Source organism: Bufo gargarizans, chromosome 8 (assembly GCF_014858855.1).
Source record: "Bufo gargarizans isolate SCDJY-AF-19 chromosome 8, ASM1485885v1, whole genome shotgun sequence".
Taxonomy (NCBI): Eukaryota; Metazoa; Chordata; class Amphibia; order Anura; family Bufonidae; genus Bufo; species Bufo gargarizans.
This window is the reverse complement of record NC_058087.1, coordinates 158,608,808-158,625,699: the sequence shown is the minus strand read 5'-3', so window position 1 is coordinate 158,625,699 and position 16,892 is coordinate 158,608,808. Positions and strand designations below refer to the sequence as shown.

At 44.2% G+C, this 16,892-nt stretch overlaps 1 protein-coding gene across 1 annotated transcript in view; it reads left to right on the top strand.

The window, feature by feature from the left end:
* The first annotated feature begins 13,554 nt into the window (after positions 1 to 13,554).
* ABAT (4-aminobutyrate aminotransferase) overlaps positions 13,555 to 16,892 on the top strand; it is a 164,696-nt gene continuing 161,358 nt past the window's right edge. Inside the window, exon 1 of the mRNA XM_044302610.1 lies at positions 13,555 to 13,789. The gene's annotated coding sequence lies outside the window, so the exon portion shown is untranslated. The remainder of the gene's footprint in view (positions 13,790 to 16,892) is intronic.

Below are 16,892 nucleotides of genomic sequence, written 5' to 3'. Positions count from 1 at the left end.
CAGTGACATCTAGACCAAAGAGGTAAATTTGTTTGTCATCAGCATAGTGATGGTACTAAAAGAAGTGGGACTCTATCAGCTGCCCCAAGCCAAAGGCATAAAAAGCTAAAGCTAATAAAAATAAGCTTTCAGGGACACCAACAGAGAGATGACACAATGAGGAGGTGGTGTGTGAATGGGAGTCACTGAATGTTCAGCTGGTAAAATATGAGGAGATCCAGGACACAGCCAAGCCTTTAAAGGGGTTATCCAATCCTATAAATAGCCCCCCAACATGCCGGGCCCTCCACACTGAATATACTTACCTCGCTCCCCGCGCTGCTCCTGCTCCCTGCATCGCTGCCGCTGCTTCTCCTCGTGCACGGATGAAAACATCTGGTGTCGGGGAGGGGGGGGGGGAGCGGGATGGGAAGATAGTTCCAGGTGGAAATGTTGTTCTAAGAGTTTTGATGCAAATAGGAGTAATGAGATAGGGTGTTAGCTGAATAAGAGGACGAGTCAGGGAAAGGCTTCTTGAGGACGGTTGTGATGGTGGCATACTTAAAAGAATGGAAGGCACTAGTGATATAGGTGGGTTAGGTCTTGGAAAAGCATAATGGTAAGGTTGGAGATGAGATGGAATTGGGTCAAGAGCACAGATGGTGAGGTTTGATTTGAAGAGTAGGGGGGAAGCAGATTATGTGAGAAGAGCATTGAGTAGCTGTGAAGAGGGTTTGCAAGGGCTATTGGCTGAAGCCTTCTCTGATGTTTATTTTTTTGAAATATGATGCAAAGTTCCTTGCTGAGATGAGTAGTGTGGGAGGGGGCACCAAGAAAGTAGTAAGGAATTAAGAGTATTAAATATAGTGGTTGTAGGATAGGGGAGGTATAAAAGTACCAAAATAGTCTTGTTTTTAAGAGCTAAGTGCATACGAAGTTTATTTGATTAAAATGAGGAAGCTTGTCTCAGTATTTTTGTCTAATTTTTGTACCAGGGTTATCTATGTATTTGTAGAGTTCTGCTGTGTGTTAGACTCAAGAGCTGAAGTAATTGTGGTGTCATAAATAGTGGCTATGTCTGCACCATGAAAATAAGATATGGCACAAAGTAGTAAAAGAGAATGTGAATATAAAGATGTTTTAGATTCCTACGAGGGTGTGCAAGTTTATGGACTGGAATAGCCAGTTCAGGTGACAATGGATGAGAATGTAAGTAGAGTGTGGCTGAAGAGGAGAGTTAGAAAGAATAGACAGGGAGCAAAGGTGGGTTAAAATAAAATCAGGTATTTATTACTCTTTTTGAGTGGCTATGAAGCACCATTGTAAAAGGCCAAAGAACAAAGTCAGAGATAGGAGTTTGGAGGCATCCGAATGGGGTGTGTCAAAGGGGATGTTAAGGTTACCCATAATGATGGCAGCATAAAGGAAGTGTAGGAGCCAGGTATTGAAGTGGTCGATAAAGGTTGGTGGCAGGGCCTGGCGGAAGGTACAGTAGATGACAGCTATTTGGAGACTGAAGGAAAAGTAGATGAGGACAGAGATGAGAAAAGTAGATGAGGATAAAAAGAAGGCTGGAGTTGTGTTAAAGGAGTATTTATCTAACAAGAGGAAGCCTAAACCCCACCATATACAGTATGTTGCTGGAGCAAGGAGTGTGGGTAAACTGAAATCTGCTATAGGACTATGCACAAAGAGAGTCTGTGTCAGAGGGTGTCAGCAGGGTTGCTGTGAGACCCAGAAAGGTGTGTCTGGGGGGAAATAAAGAGGTCATGGTTAAAAGAAGATTGTTGCAAACAGAATAAGAGTTCCATAGTGCACCAGAGAGAGGAACTGGAGGAACAAGAATCAAGGAAATGGCCAAGGTTAAAGCTATTTGTGCTAGGCTTGGTGATAGGAAGGAGGTATAATGTTGGGGATTTGCTGAGGGGTCTTAGATTAGGAGAAATGTCTCCAACAGTAAGAAGAAGCAGTGAGAGGGAAAGTAGGGGTGGGTAGGATAGAGTGTGGGGTGGCTGCATATGTTTAGAGAAAAGAGGTTATTGTTTAGAAAGAGGTTAACTATAGTCAGTTGAGAGGCATAGAGAGATAAATAGTTCATTGCTAGGGATCTGGGGATACTGAAAGATTTTTAGGGCTCGGGAGCAATAATTGTGACAAATTTTTTTTTTTATATATTTGTTTGTTTAACCCTTTCCCTGCTAAGGATGGATCTCATATGTCCTTTCAGGGTGGCACTTTATTAGCCAAGGAAGTATCTCATACTTGCTATTGATGGCTGAATCTCAGGCTATGCATCACAAGTTACAGCAGTTAGAAGCGGAACCCAGTGAAAGCTGCATATATCTGCAGCCCTCACTCCTGACCTGATATATAAGGGTTGTTCCTCACTCTTGGTCTTCTTTTAAAGCTTAGACTGTCAGCCTCAAATACTCCAGGACAAAGAAGCCCTCCCTCCTTCAGCCAGCTGTGATGTCTGCCATTGTGGAGAAGGAGAGGGGCAGTGGTGGATGTGCTGCCAGGCTGCACGGAAGACAGGCATACATTCTGTGTAACTGTACCACATATAAATTCCCTCATCATGAAACCTCCGATTTCTCTCTTGTCTCTCCAGTAACCCCCACATCTTACTTTTGTCAAGAGACTGCTTGTCTCATAGGAAATTATTTGTGGGGTTAAATTAAAAACAAAAACACACAATTCCACCAAGGTTTGTTTTTTTTGGACATCATAGTGTTTACGGTGCGCTAAAAATGACATGACGTCCTTTTTCTGCAGCTCAATACGAATCCAGTGATACCAAATTTGTAACTTTTTTACTACTACTAAAAATAAAAACCTTTGCAAAGATCAAACTTTTCTTTGCATTGCCATATCTTTTTTATATTTTGGTTTACAGAGCTGTATGAGTTTTTTTTTTTAACAAACTGTAGTTTTTATTGGTACCATTTATGTGTTACATATGACTTTTTGATCACTGTTATTCAATTATTTTGGTGAATTGCATGTTTTTACTTTTTTTTTCCCGTTACGGGATTCACCGAACAGAAAACATTTCAATAGTTCAGACTTTTTTGGACATGGCAATTCCTAATATGTTTATTTTTTTATTGTTAACATTTTTTTATATGTAAAATTGGGAAAGGAGGTGATTTAAAGGATAACTGTCACACTAAGGCTACTTTCACACTTGCGCTTGATCGGATCCGATCATATTAATGCAGACGGAGGCTCTGTTCAGTACGGATACGTCTGCATTAATAACTTAGAAAAATTTCTAAGTGCGAAAGTAGCCTGAGCGGATCCGTTCAGACTTTCAATGTAAAGTCAATGGGGGACGGATCCGCTTGAAGATTGAGCCATATGGTGTCATCTTCAAGCGGATCCGTTCCCATTGACTTACATTGTAAGTCTGGACGGATCCACACGCCTCCGCACGGCCAGGCGGACAGCTGAACGCTGCAAGCAGCGTTCAGCTGTCCGCCTGGCCGTGCGGAGGCGAGCGGAGCGGAGGCTGAACGCCGCCAGACTGATGCAGTCTGAGCGGATCCGCATCCATTCAGACTGCATCAGGGCTGGATGGAAGCGTTCTGCTCCGCTCGTGAGCCCCTTCAAACGGAGCTCACGAGCGGACAGCAGAACGCTAGTGTGAAAGTAGCCTTAGACCCTAATTTAAATTTTCATATATGTAGTTACTAATAACATGATATTCCAGAATCAGTTACTATTAGACTGACTTACCCCATATTTAATAAGATTCAGCCCTTAGTAACCAGTCTGCAAAAAACTGCAATTTCACTATTCAGTTAAGATGGCCGCTACTGCCCTCACCCTGAGGCTAACCCAGTCTGCCCTCACTAGCCAGTAACAATAGCCCCCCAAAAGTGTCAGTAACCAGAGCCCTCCCCCTAAAGGGTTAATCTCCTGCAGCACAAAGGGGTCCTCTTACCACATGTTGCTTTCATTTATACACTGAGCAGATGGCAGATCTCCCTTCCCTGGTCTGCGCTGCTCCAACTCTACTTCTCCAGCTCTGCTGAGTGAGGGAGCGTCTGCCAAGAGCAGGGACAGGGAGAAGTGCACACAGCCCAGGCACTGTTATCAGCTGCTGGGGAGGACCTGGCTTTAATCATTTACTTACAGTCCCTGGCTGTCAGTAATCTGACCCTGCACGCTGCCTGCTTCTGCGTCCTCTGTCCTTCAACACATAGACGGACCCTGCATAACAACCCTATTTTAAGCACAGGTAAAAGCAGGCAGTACAGGGAACAAAACTGTGGAATTAAGGAGTAATTGAATACACAGTGAAAAGTTGAAATAGGGCCACCAAGGAGATATTAATCCCCACAATCCAATACTCCCCAAAAAATCTATATATACGACAGTTATCCTTTAAACTTTCAATATATTTTTTTATAACTTATTTTTTTTTAATAACTATTAGGCCAGTACATGGGATCTTTTGATCCCTTCTCCTATTAACCCTAATAGATCTCTATTAGGGTGAATAAGAGTTTTACACTTTCCATTCTGAGCTATGCTTCATGCAAAGTTCTGCATGAAGAGTGCCATGACAGGACTGGAGCACTTCAGCAGCGTCCAGGCTGCCATGGTAACCGATCAGAGCCCCGCGATTTTACTGCAGGAGCTCCAATCGGAAGGCAGGGGGAGCTGCATCCCTCTGCCTTCACTCACAGGTGCCGCTCAACGCTGAGGGGTTAAATGACGATCACAGCTCCCCATCATTGCAGCCAGGTTCTGTATAAAACAGCCGGCACCCGCCGCCCACTGCAGAGGCCACTCCATACATCCCCTGCACCACTGTGACATACTGGTACTTCACGGTGGTTGAAGGGGCTAAAGGAGTTTTCTAGGCTAAATATATTGAAGACCTATTCTTACTAACTAACCGGTTTAGCTTCACTGGGCATGCGACGAGCCCAGTGACAAATTTAAAGCTATTGCCCTCAGGAGCTTCTACATCGTGCAGGCAGTCCGCGGTACTGCGCCTGCGGGAGATTTCACCGAGCGGATGCAATGAATCTTTGGGCGTAGTTCACATAGCGGAGGGAGGCGGCGGAAAGAGTTTGGGTGTGGGCAGTTACTTATGCTGGAAGAGGCATGCTTGGGCTCGAAAAGGATGGCGGGCTGGGCACTGTACGGTGGAGTTACTGGGCTCCAGAGTAGGATAATAACGCCCCTCTGGGCACCTTGGACACTCATTTGCATAACGTAAAATGTGGATTTTATCGCTAATGAAACAAAAAATGAAGACTGTAAAATACTGAGAAAATAGGGAGGCTCAACACTCTAGATGAACAGATAGCAGTGGGTTCGCTGCTGATTGGGTCACTCACCCAATTATGAAATGAAAAATTGTAACAAGGAAGAGCAGGCACACCACCTTCTGGAAAATGAGTGGACCACTGGAAATACTCTATTGAAATTATTATAAAATTTTTATTCTGAGATATCACACATAAAATGGCCAGTAAATTACTCTAAATAATACACAATAAAATACATTGAGATAAAATTGATATAAAAGGAAATATCACATAAAAAACCAAGATTGGTATGTGGTCTCCTGAAATTACGTCTCCTGAGTTGAAGAGAAAGTTATAACAATCCACTTGTCAGTATTAGTCTGTCTCCATGAGACTCTTACCACTCAGTAGTGCCGATGTTGTTGGCGTGTGGTATACATGCACGGAGCAGTGTGTAGTCTCCAAGACGCTGGACTCCGTGCGCTGAGCGCCGAACACTGGATCAATTAAAACAGGCACACAGCCCGAAAGACGCGCTCAAAGTGACTGATGCACAGCAATGAAAACTGCAATCACATGAGCGCAGGACGCAGGACGCTGGACGCTGGGTTGGTTTCAAGTATTTAGTTCACAGGGCGTGCTCTCGATCAGGTGATAATATGCAAATGAGTCAGATGTTCTGATCAGCTGGTACGAATCGCCCAATCCCGTAGTTCACAGGTCCTTGTACCAACGATGATATGTTCCGATCAGCTGGTATGAATCGCCCAGTCCTGTAGTTCACAGGTCCTTGTGTCAAGGATAAGTCCAGGTCCTATATTGCGTAGATGGCTGTGTTCAAAAAAGAGTTGTTACAGGATAATAGTTTTGATCCACAAAGTCTTCTGTACTTGGGGTCCGGACCAGTACTGGATGTAGGAATTGCGTAGTCGGCTAGACGCGTTTCGAGGCTACCTGCCTCTTCCTCAGTAGCTACCAGACTGCGCTCTTCCAAACATTATATAGGGTACACCATTAAAATCATTGGTAGAACCTGAGATCAACTAAGAACACTTAAAACATGGCATGGATTCTAAGAAAGATTCTAAAAGGATTCTAAAACGGTTACAAATATGTATCAAAATGTCAAATCTCATTCTATGTCCCACAGAATATATATATTATTCTCTTGTAATGTTCACAATCGCACAAATATACTAAAAATATGCTAAAAAGGGTTCTTTCATAATATTATTATAATAATAGGTCTCAATGCACACATGCGTTTCCTGTGCGTTTTTTGTTCTCATATATCTTAATAAAAATTTTAGTAAAAATTTCGTATGTCTCTTCAACCATAGTCCATATAAGGATATTTGTGAGATGTTTTTATAAAAAATTTTCAAAAAATGTTTTCAAAAAATTTTTGGTCCTATATTTTGTATATAACTTCATATATTATATATTTCATTTCTTGTTGAAGGTAGATATAATAAAGGTAGATATAATGATGCCTGGGATCAAGGGGAGATCAGGGTGCTGGACTAAAAACAGCTAACCCTGATGTCACATCGGTCCCAGGCAACCTATAGAAAACCAAATACTTCTAATTCTGCATTGAGACCTTTCGGAACCAACGAGCCAAATTCAAAGATCCTTCTTGACTCTACTCGGGACATATGCATAATGTGATTCCCTCCCCTCCAGTTAGGTTGTATTCTCTCTAGGGCCACATATCTTAATGTACTGGGATCTTGATTATGATGGGTTTTAAAATGTTTAGAGACCGTATGCTTCTCATATCCCTTACGTATATTTGCGATGTGTTCCGAGACTCTCTTTTTTAATGTCCTCTTAGTTCTCCCAATGTATTGCTTATCACATGTGCATTGGAGCAGATAGATAACATCCGTAGTGCTACATGTTAGAAATTCTCTGATTGTCCATTTATAATTATTGCTAGTTGACATCACTAATTCTGTTTTTCTATTCTGATTTTTTGTGGTTTTGCAATTTGCACAGCTTCCACAGCGGAAGAACCCATGTAGGCCTACCCATTTAGCAATCGTGTCAGTTTGAGTTAGATTCCTATTTTTAATAGTTGGAGCAATTTTTAATGCTAACGAAGGGACTTTTGTATATGTAATGTCTGGTACAACTGGTAAGAGATGTCCTATAACTTTGTCTTCACGGAGAAGGTGCCAGTGTGTTTTAATCATTTTCTCAATCTTCTTATACTGAGTATTAAAAGGAAGAATAAGTCTTATTTTCTTTTCTTCTGCATCTCTCTTTAGTTCTATATTGGATTTTTCTTTGAAAAAGGTGGTTCTATCCATCATTTTCACCTTATTTAAAGAATTTTGTAAAAGGGACGGATGCGTCCTGCGCTCATGTGATTGCAGTTTTCATTGCTGTGCATCAGTCACTTTGAGCGCGTCTTTCGGGCTGTGTGCCTGTTTTAATTGATCCAGTGTTCGGCGCTCAGCGCACGGAGTCCAGCGTCTTGGAGACTACACACTGCTCCGTGCATGTATACCACACGCCAACAACATCGGCACTACTGAGTGGTAAGAGTCTCATGGAGACAGACTAATACTGACAAGTGGATTGTTATAACTTTCTCTTCAACTCAGGAGACGTAATTTCAGGAGACCACATACCAATCTTGGTTTTTTATGTGATATTTCCTTTTATATCAATTTTATCTCAATGTATTTTATTGTGTATTATTTAGAGTAATTTACTGGCCATTTTATGTGTGATATCTCAGAATAAAAATTTTATAATAATTTCAATAGAGTATTTCCAGTGGTCCACTCATTTTCCAGAAGGTGGTGTGCCTGCTCTTCCTTGTTAAAAAATGAAGACTACAGCAAGAAATAAGGTATTCTATTGTACATGACAGTAGTAACACTTTAATATGCTCAAACCTGGTGACAGGTTGCCTTTAAACCAACACTTATGAAAGGCAATGCCACGCTACACCACTAGATGTCACCAATCAGTCACATAATAAAACAGCAATTCTAAAAATCTGCACCATAAAAGGGCATATGCACAGAGCGGTGCAGTTTATGTGGATTTTCTGCAAGGATTTTCATGTGTTTTTTGCTACCTTTCTGGATTTTGATGCAGATTCGCACCAGATCTTGCCTTCTGCATTGTAAAGGGCACTGCACAAGCAATTGACATGCTCTGGATTTCAAAATCCACACTGCAGGTTCCTTTACGCACTCTGTACGTCCACTTAGCCCCTAATGTATAAAACTGCATTGTGTGCATATAGCCTAAGGCCTCGTGCACACAAACGTATTTTCTTTCCATGTCCGTTCCGTTTTTTTGCGGACCATATACGGAACCATTCTTTTCAATGGGTCCGCAAAAAAACTGAGGTTTCTCCGCGTGCATTCCGTTTCCGTTCCGCAAAAAAATAGAACATGTCCTATTGTTGTCCACATTACGGACAAGGATACATACGGTCATGTGCATGAGGCCTAAGGCCCCTTGCAGAGAAGCGTGTCCGGATTAGGTCCGGATGCATTGCGTCTGCGATCAGGGAAAATCGTGCGAGTAGGTACGCAGATGTAGTCAGTTTTGACTGCGATTGCGTTCAAATGTTCAGTTTTTATCGTGCGGGTGCAATGTGTTTTGCGCACGCATGATAAAAAACTGACTGTGGTACCCGGACCTGAACCCAGACTTCTTCACTGAAGTTCGGGTTTGGGATCGGTGTTCTGTATATTTTATTATGCTCCCTTCTAACATGGTTATAAGGGAAAATAATAGCATTCCTAATACAGAATGCTTACTAAAATGTGGCTTTAGGGGTTAAAAAAATAAATAAAATAATTAACTCACCTCATCCTCTTGTTCGCGCAGCCGGCATCGTCTTCTTTCAGGACCTGCCAAAGGACCTTTGATGACGTAATCACGCTCACCACGCGGTGACGTCAGCGCAGGTCCTGCTGAATGAAGATAGAAATCTTCTATCTTCATTAAGCAGGACCTGCGCTGAAGTCAACCGCGCTCACCGCGTGATTACGTCATCAAAGGTCCTTTGGCAGGTCCTGAAAGAAGACGATGCCGGCTGCGCGAACAACATTTTAGGAAGCATTCTGTATTAAGAATGCTATTATTTTTCCTTATTATAACAATGTTATAAGGGAAAATAGTACAGTAAATTGACTTTTATCAATTTACTTACATCATCTCCTAGCAACCCTGCGTGAAAATCGCACCGCATCCGCTTGAGATTTTCACACATCCCTATTCATTTCTATGGGGCCTGCGTTGCGTGAAAAATGCAGAATATAGAACATGCTGTGATTTTCACGCAAAGCACAAGTGATGCATGAAAATCACCGCTCATCTGAACAACCCCATTGAAGTGAACGGGTCCGGATTCACCTCACGCATTGCACCCGCACGGAATTCTCGCCGGTGTGAAAGGGGCCTCATACTTTCCTTCTTTTATGATCCACTCCTTATTTTCCAAAACTGCATCAGGAAACCTGACTGTGCGGCCGTACCCTAAGGATACCTGCACACGTGTGCATATTTCCAAATAGAAATTCTACACAGATTTCAATGCAGATTTCTCTGCGTTTCCGCAACAAAATCCACATGTCTAACTCGAGGCTTTGCCGCAGTCCTCCCCCTCTGCATTTCAACAGGGTGAAATCTGCACAACAACCTGCTGTGGTAAATCTGCACGGCATGTCACTTAAGTGTACATAGGTTTGTCTAATCTCATTCACTTTCTGGTAATGTATTGGGGCTCATGCACACGACGGTATAAATGAGTCCGCATCCGTTCAAAAATTTTGTGGAATGGATGCGGACCCATTCATTTCAATGGGGCCGCAAAAGATGCGGACAAGAATAGGCATTTTCTATGACAATGGCGGCCATGTGCGGTCAGCAAATTGCTTAGGCCTCTTTCACACGAGCGTGACGGATTAGGTCCGGATGCGTTCAGTGAAACTTGCACCATTTGGCAAGCAAGTTCAGTCAGTTTTGTCTGCGATTGTGTTCAGTTGTTCAGTTTTGATGCCTTTTTTTACATGCATGATAAAAAACTGAAGGTTTACAAACATCTCTTAGGCCCCTTTCACACGGCGAGAATTCCGTGCGGGTGCAATGCGTGACGTGAACGCATTGCACCCGCACTGAATCCTGACCCATTCATTTTGTTTTTCATGCATCACTTGTGCGTTGCGTGAAAATCGCAGCAAGTTCTATATTCTGCGTTTTTCACGCAAAGCAGGCCCCAAAGAAATAAATGGGTCTGCGTGAAAATCGCAAGCAAGTGTGGTTGCGGTGCGATTTTCACACATGGTTGCTAGGAGATGATAGGGATGAGCAACCCCGGACCCCATTAAAGTGTAATCACTGTATTGATTTTTCTTATAACATGGTTAGAAGGGAAAATAATAGCATTCTTAATGCTTACTAAAATGTGGCTTGAGGGGTTAAAAAAAAATAAAAATAACTCACCCCATCCTCTTGTTCGCGCAGCCGGCATCGTCTTCTTTCAGGACCTGCCAAAGGACCTTTGATGGCGTAATTGCGCTCACCACGTGGTGACGTCAGCGCAGGTCCTGCTGAATGAAGATAGAAGGATCTTCTATCTTCAATCAGCAGGACCTGCGCTGGCGTCACTGCGCTCACCACGTGGTTAGTGTGATTACGTCATCAAAGAGCCTTTGGCAGGTCCTGAAAGAAGAAGAAAGAAGATGATGCCGGCTGCGCAAACAAGTGGATGAGGTGAGTTATTTTTTTTTATTTTTCCCTTATAACCGTAACGGACACTGAAACAAAATACCTTTGTTTGCATGAGGCCTTAGGCTACATGCACACGAACGTATTTTTTTCCATGTCTGTTCAGTTTTTTTTGCAGATAGGATGCCGACCCATCCATTTTAATGGGTCCGCAAAAAATGCGGACAGCACACAGTGTTGTCCGTTCCGTAACCCCACAAAAAAAATAGAAAATGTCCTATTGTCTGTTTTAGGCATTGTTACAATGGATCCGCAAAAAAAAAAAAGGATGGTATCCACAATTTGCGGACCAAAAATACATACGGTCGTGTGCATATAGCCTTACATTTAATAAGGTTAAGGCCTCTTTCACACTACAGTATTTTGCGTTCCGTATACGGTCCGTTTTTTGCGTTCCGTATACGGTCCGTATGCGGAACCATTCATTTCAATGGTTCCGCAAAAAAACAGAATGTGTTCCGTATGCATTCCGTTTCCGTATTTCCGTTCCGTTGAAAAGATAGAACATGTCCTATATTTGGCCGCAAATCACAGTCCGTGGCTCCATTCAAGTCAATGGGTCCGCAAAAAAAACTAAACACATACGGAAATGCATCCGTATGTCTTCCGTATCCGTTCCGTTTTTTGCGGAAGCATCTATTGAAAATGTTATGCCCAGCCCAATTTTTAATATGAAATTACTGTATACTGTATTTGCCATACGGAAAAACGGAACGGAACAACGGAACGGAAACGGAACCACAACGGAAGCAAAAAACGGAACAACGGATCCGTGAAAAACGGAACGCAAAACACTGAATTCAACATACTGTAGTGTGAAAGAGGCCTAAATCTGCACAAAAGAACCGTACAAAGTCTCGCTTGTCCTATGCTGCAGCAAATAGTGGTCACAATGCACCACTACACCTGGATACACCCTTAGGGCTCCGTGTCCGTGCTGCGGACCACTATGCAAGGCGTACCAGCCGTGTGCACTCGGCAAAAGACACAATGTCTTACGGCAAAAGATAGGACATGTCTTTGGCCATATTTTGAGGATTGCAGACCCACTCAAGTCAATGAACCAGCACGGACTGCACATAGCCGATACCCGTATATTGCAGACCTGCCGTTTGCGGTCCGCAATATGAACTCTTTATCAGTTCACAGAATCACAGAAAGAGGCACACATCTTTCCATTCTTCTTTTCCTTCCTGGTTTTGGCTTATAAATACTGGTGAAAAATATCAACCAAAAAAATAGAACCGCAAAACAGGCAAAAATAGGAAATGTTCGGTATTTTGCGGATCCACAACATGTGGACCGCAAGCAGTAGATCACCGGCTGTGTGCACTCTGCATTGCAGCAAGGATGCATTGACTTCAGTGGCTCCGCGATCCGCAAGATGTGGCCAAATATAGGACACAGAGGTGCACATGACCTTGCACTTAGGACTGGAAAAATATACCTGTAAATACGCAGGTGCGGATGTGTACATGTGTATTAGGACGCAGATTTCCTTGTGAATTTGATGTGGACTTCTGTGCAGATCACATCCCCCATTGACATGAATGGAGACATTCTGCTTCAGAAAAGCCGCAGCTCATCATTACACAGCACAGCCCCATGGGATTACAGGGGGAGGTTCCCATGTGGCAGATTTTTGGGCACATTTTCCCACCATGTGTGAAGTCACCCTTATGCTCTGATCTGAGCACTGAGAGGGTCATTTACTAACCAGAAATACGCCTACTGTAGGCGTATTTCCTGGCGCAAAGGACCAAGGAAGATGTCTTGCAATCAGTGGATCCGCCGAAGTTATGTACAGGCCGGCGCCAGCACAAGGGGTTAAAATGCCAGTCTTAATAAATGACCCTCTGGGTGTTTTTGGAGCAGGTTTTGAGGCAGCTTTACCTTCTAGCTTTGGCTGAAAAACCTGAAGTGGATTCAAACGTGGGGAAGCCCTTCTACTTCTCCTTCCTGCTGCATCCGTTTCTAGGAAAATCTGCCTCAAAACCTAGTCCAAAAAACTCAGTGGGGGTCATTTACAAACATTTTTACGCTAGTTTGGCGTAAAAATGTTGCGAGACCCTCATTTTGCATAGAGGGTGATGCTAGGGAAGCTGATCCCAGTCGCGGCCTACTATTAGCTCACCGCTCCCCCCAGACAGGGAGATGCAGCGGGTGCTGGTGAGTGGGGTAAGCATAACCTAAATAAGGGGCCCGAGCATTGGGAGGCATGTTTTACACTTTGGATGATTTGAGTCTCTTCCGTGCTTTGAACCATATAAATACTTAGGGAGAATTATCAGAACTGGTGTAAAGTAGAACTGGCTTTAATTGTCCATAGCAACCAATCAGACTCCATCTTTCATTTTCAAAAGGAGCTCTGAAAAATGAAAGGAGGAATCTGATTGGTTGTTATGGGCAATTAAAGCCAGTTCTACTTTCCACCAGTTCTGATAAACCTTCACTGACTTGCCCCCATACCACACAGCAGCAGACTAGCCCGACATGATTACTGCCCCCTCCATAGCAATACCATAGGCGTAGCCCTAAGACAGGACATTATCTCCCCCATTGCCCGCCCTCACACTGCACAGTCCCCAGTATCTGGCCGCAGCCGCCGCGTCCCCCCAGCCCGCTTGGAATCCTGCCCCACGTGACTCGCGCTGTCACGTGATCGCCAGACGTCAGGAGGTGCCTGCCGAGAAGGAGCCCCAGCTCAGCCTTCAGATAAGACAGCCCGTTACCGGCGGAGGCTCCGTGATACCTGGGACCGGGAGTCTCGGCGGCACAGCTCACAGGTAAGATACCCCCCAGAGCGACGGGTGACGGCGGGATGTGATCACCTGGAGCCCCTCACACCCCCTCCATAGAAAGCTGGTGGCGTATATCCCGGGGCAGTGTCATCTGCACGATCCTGCCAGGTAACGGGACCGGACGGCGCTGCAGATGTGTGTATGATGGGATGTATGCCTCCTGTGCAGTGTATATGACAGGTGATGTGTATGATGGGATGTATGCCTCCTGTGCAGTGTATGTGACAGGTGATGTGTATGTATGATGGGATGTATGCCTCCTGTTCAGTGTATATGACAGGTGATGTGTATGATGGGATGTATGCCTCCTGTGCAGTGTATGTGACAGGTGATGTGTGTTAGTGTATGATGGGATGTATGCCTCCTGTGCAGTGTATGTGACAGGTGATGTGTGTATGATGGGATGTATGCCTCCTGTGCAGTGTATGTGACAGGTGATGTGTGTATGATGGGATGTATGCCTCCTGTGCAGTGTATGTGGCAGGTGATGTGTGTGTATGATGGGATGTATGCCTCCTGTTCAGTGTATGTGACAGGTGATGTGTGTATGATGGGATGTATGCCTCCTGTGCAGTGTATGTATGATGGGATGTATGCCTCCTGTGCAGTGTATGTGACAGGTTATGTGTGTGTGTATGATGGGATGTATGCCTCCTGTTCAGTGTATATGACAGGTGATGTGTATGATGGGATGTATGCCTCCTGTGCAGTGTATGTGACAGGTGATGTGTGTATGATGGGATGTATGCCTCCTGTGCAGTGTATGTGACAGGTGATGTGTGTATGATGGGATGTATGCCTCCTGTGCAGTGTATGTGACAGGTGATGTGTGTATGATGGGATGTATGCCTCCTGTGCAGTGTATATGACAGGTGATGTGTGTGTATGATGGAATGTATGCCTCCTGTGCAGTGTATATGATGGGATGTATGCCTCCTGTGCAGTGTATATGACAGGTGATGTGTATGATGGGATGTATGCCTCCTGTGCAGTGTATGTATGATGGGATGTATGCCTCCTGTGCAGTGTATATGGCAGGTGATGTGTATGATGGAATGTATGCCTCCTGTGCAGTGTATGTATGATGGGATGTATGCCTCCTGTGCAGTGTATATGACAGGTGATGTGTGTATGATGGGATGTATGCCTCCTGTGCAGTGTATATGACAGGTGATGTGTGTGTATGATGGGATGTATGCCTCCTGTGCAGTGTGTATGATGGGATGTATGCCTCCTGTGCAGTGTATATGACAGGTGATGTGTATGATGGGATGTATGCCTCCTGTGCAGTGTATGTGACAGGTGATGTGTGTATGATGGGATGTATGCCTCCTGTGCAGTGTATATGACAGGTGATGTGTGTGTATGATGGGATGTATGCCTCCTGTACAGTGTATATGACAGGTGATGTGTGTGTATGATGGGATGTATGCCTCCTGTGCAGTGTGTATGATGGGATGTATGCCTCCTGTGCAGTGTATATGACAGGTGATGTGTATGATGGGATGTATGCCTCCTGTGCAGTGTATGTGGCAGGTGATGTGTGTGTATGATGGGATGTATGCCTCCTGTTCAGTGTATGTGACAGGTGATGTGTGTATGATGGGATGTATGCCTCCTGTGCAGTGTATGTATGATGGGATGTATGCCTCCTGTGCAGTGTATGTGACAGGTTATGTGTGTGTGTGTATGATGGGATGTATGCCTCCTGTGCAGTGTATGTGACAGGTGATGTGTGTATGATGGGATGTATGCCTCCTGTGCAGTGTATGTGACAGGTGATGTGTGTATGATGGGATGTATGCCTCCTGTGCAGTGTATATGACAGGTGATGTGTATGATGGGATGTATGCCTCCTGTGCAGTGTATGTATGATGGGATGTATGCCTCCTGTGCAGTGTATATGGCAGGTGATGTGTATGATGGAATGTATGCCTCCTGTGCAGTGTATGTATGATGGGATGTATGCCTCCTGTGCAGTGTATATGGCAGGTGATGTGTGTGTATGATGGAATGTATGCCTCCTGTGCAGTGTATATGATGGGATGTATGCCTCCTGTGCAGTGTATATGACAGGTGATGTGTATGATGGAATGTATGCCTCCTGTGCAGTGTATGTATGATGGGATGTATGCCTCCTGTGCAGTGTATATGGCAGGTGATGTGTGTGTATGATGGGATGTATGCCTCCTGTGCAGTGTATATGACAGGTGATGTGTGTATGATGGGATGTATGCCTCCTGTGCAGTGTATGTGACAGGTGATGTGTATGTATGATGGGATGTATACCGCCTGTGCAGTGTATATGACAGGTGATGTGTGTGTATGATGGAATGTATGCCTCCTGTGCAGTGTATATGATGGGATGTATGCCTCCTGTGCAGTGTATATGACAGGTGATGTGTGTATGATGGGATGTATGCCTCCTGTGCAGTGTATATGGCAGGTGATGTGTATGATGGGATGTATGCCTCCTGTGCAGTGTATGTATGATGGGATGTATGCCTCCTGTGCAGTGTATATGGCAGGTGATGTGTGTATGATGGGATGTATGCCTCCTGTGCAGTGTATATGACAGGTGATGTGTGTGTATGATGGGATGTATGCCTCCTGTGCAGTGTGTATGATGGGATGTATGCCTCCTGTGCAGTGTATATGACAGGTGATGTGTATGTATGATGGGATGTATACCGCCTGTGCAGTGTGTATGATGGGGGGGCAGCACATAATTGGAAACCTGGAGGTATTGGGGTAGATTCGCACTTTGCTGATATTTGCTAGCACTTCTGCGCCTTCCGGATTTCAGCGGATAAATCCGATGCTCTCCTGGTACCGCGAATAATCCGTGCTGCCGCATTATGTGATCTGTGCCGACTTCTGTCTTTTTAACCATTATGTGTATGATGCTATTGAATGACAGCAAGCAGAGATCTTGACAGCCACATGGGATTAATCCAGACAGTGTATTATGCAGTGATTAAACTGCTCTTGCTGAAACTTTGATATCCTTAAAGGGGCATTCCAGCTTTACAGTATTGATGGCAAATGCTCAGCCTAGGGCATCAGTATCAGATTAATGGGGGGGGTT